Genomic DNA, 2,500 nt, shown 5'->3' with positions numbered 1-2,500 from the left:
GAGTGTCTATTTACACTAAGTGCAAATAGCCCGCCTTGTTGATAGAGGCTATTTACAGTAGCTCCACCCACAAATGTGTTATAGGGATAGTCAACACTATAAAAGACAGCAGGTAATCATCAGCTTTAGTGGCGTAGATGGTAAAGTGCGCACCGTGGTCTTTTTGACGCGATCGACTCGGGTTCGAATCCGCCTTTTACCGAACTTTTTTTCTTCCTTTTCAAATCTCATATCACATCAGAAAGGCATTTATTTTCAATAAAAATGAAGGAAACAATAAAAAAGTTGAAGATAAAGTATCGGGTAGGGTTAGGGAGGGCTTTATTGTCCCAATAAGGTGGCATCCATTTAATAACAATGAATTTGTTCTGTCTGGTTCAGTATTTTCTCTGCTTGCGCGACTATTAATTAGTATTAATTAGTCTTGCATCTGTCTTAAAGATAATATATCATGATGATCACTACGTTTGGGTTACCGAATTGCATCCTGTCAGGAATAACCTGCCTGCGCTGTTTTTAACCTGGTCATTTTTTATTACTGTCAGTTATGCTGGCATTGCCAGATATTGAAAAACAAAACAAAACAATCTAAAAATAAATAAACCGCAATGAGTCCAAATCTTGAGTTATGGAAATAATATAAAGATATCGCTGTCCCTAACTTGCAACCTCCCACGTTATTCACTTATTATTCACCTAAATTAAGTGGGGGGTGGGGGGGGTCAGCGAATTTGCAATATATATATATATATATATATATACACACACATGTATATATATACACATGTATGTATATGTATATATATACACATGTATGTATATGTATGTGACATCCAAGTGAAAGATATAACACCAACATGTCAGAAAAAATTAAAAAAAAACAGAATCACCGAGTTGGAAAATGGATCACCCCCCTCTTAAAAATGACTTGTAAACTCAATCAGGTGCAGCTAATCAACTTCTCAATGGCACACAAAGTCATGAAACAAATCAACAAACAATCAATCAATGGGTGGCAAGGCACTAAAAGATCTCCGGGATAAAGTTGTGGACAGGCACAAGTCAGGAGATGGATACAAAACATTTTTTCAAAGGCTTTATCAATGCCTAGAAGCACAGTGAAGTCTATTATTAAGAAGTGGAAGGTATTTGGTACAACAACTCCCTGGATCAGGACGTCGCTCCAAACTGGATGAAAGAGATAGGAGGAAACTGGTCAGAGAGGCTACCAAACTCCTCAAGAAAGGCCACATGCAGTCACGACTGAGCTTTTCCAAAACACACCTTGAAGATTCTGAGGCAGATGAGACTAAAATTGAATTATCTGGCCTCATCACCAAACGATATGTCTGGCAGAAATGCAATACAGCTCACCATACAAATAACGCAATTCCTACAGTAAAGCATGGACGTGGTAATATGGGGGTGTTTTCTCTGCAGCATGGACTAGGGGTTGCACAGACTAGTCGACTTTAATGCTCTGCCATGACACTTTAAGCTTGACGTCGACTAGTCGCTGGTCCTATATAGGGGGCAACAGGATAAGAAATCTTTGAAGTCCACATTTACGTTCCGTTTCCAACCAGTTAAAATGACAAATAAATGCATACTCCGAAAGCGCTCCACAAGACATGTGTGATTATACCATCTGGATGCTCGGAAGTGAATGGGAGAATGCACATATTAAACATTTTATTGTACAGGTAAGTTAATCACCTATATTATGCGCTGCTGCATTGTAACGCACACACACTACAGACAGTAGCTTGTACAGTAGCTTGTACATCACACGCAGATCGCGAGCGAGAGAGACGCTGTACAGGTAGAATTAATTAAGAAACTGTTCTTGTGCCTGGCTGTCCTGGTATTTGCAGCTCTGAAGCACCGGCCAGATGGCAAAAGTTCAAAAAGGGGATAATAATGCTCTGCCATGACACTTTAAGCTTGACGTCGACTAGTCGCTGGTCCTATATAGGGGGCAACAGGATAAGAAATCTTTGAAGTCCACATTTACGTTCCGTTTCCAACCTGTTAACATAACAAGTAAATGATGCGCTGCTGCACTGTAACGCACACACATAGGCTACAGACAGTAGCGCGTACATCACGTGAGAATCATTCAGTAGCGCGGAAATGTATTGTCAACACTGTTCTGTAATTTCTCAATAATATAGTTTAGAAACTAAAAAGTTCTAGCATATATTTCTTAGTAACTAAAACCCACAGCTTCATTATTAGTAGAGAGACGCTGTACAGGTAGAATTAATTAAGAAACTGTTCTTGTGCCTGGCTGTCCTGGTATTTGCAGCTCTGAAGCACCGGCCACATGGCAAAAGTTCAAAAAGGGGATAACTTGGATGTGAGGGATCCAGAGTGATTTTCTGAGCCCTTTTCCTCACTCTGGATGTATACAGTTCTTGAAGGGTGGGCAGGGGAGCACCAATAATCCTTTCAGCAGTCCGAACCGTTCTCTGTAGTCTTCTGATGTCTGATTTTGTAG

The sequence above is a fragment of the Sinocyclocheilus rhinocerous genome, unplaced genomic scaffold (genome assembly GCF_001515625.1).
Source record: "Sinocyclocheilus rhinocerous isolate Xijiao unplaced genomic scaffold, SAMN03320098_v1.1 scaffold1214, whole genome shotgun sequence".
In the NCBI taxonomy this organism is placed as follows: Eukaryota; Metazoa; Chordata; class Actinopteri; order Cypriniformes; family Cyprinidae; genus Sinocyclocheilus; species Sinocyclocheilus rhinocerous.
The sequence above is the reverse complement of the archived record's forward strand: the minus strand, read 5'-3'. Positions refer to the sequence as shown.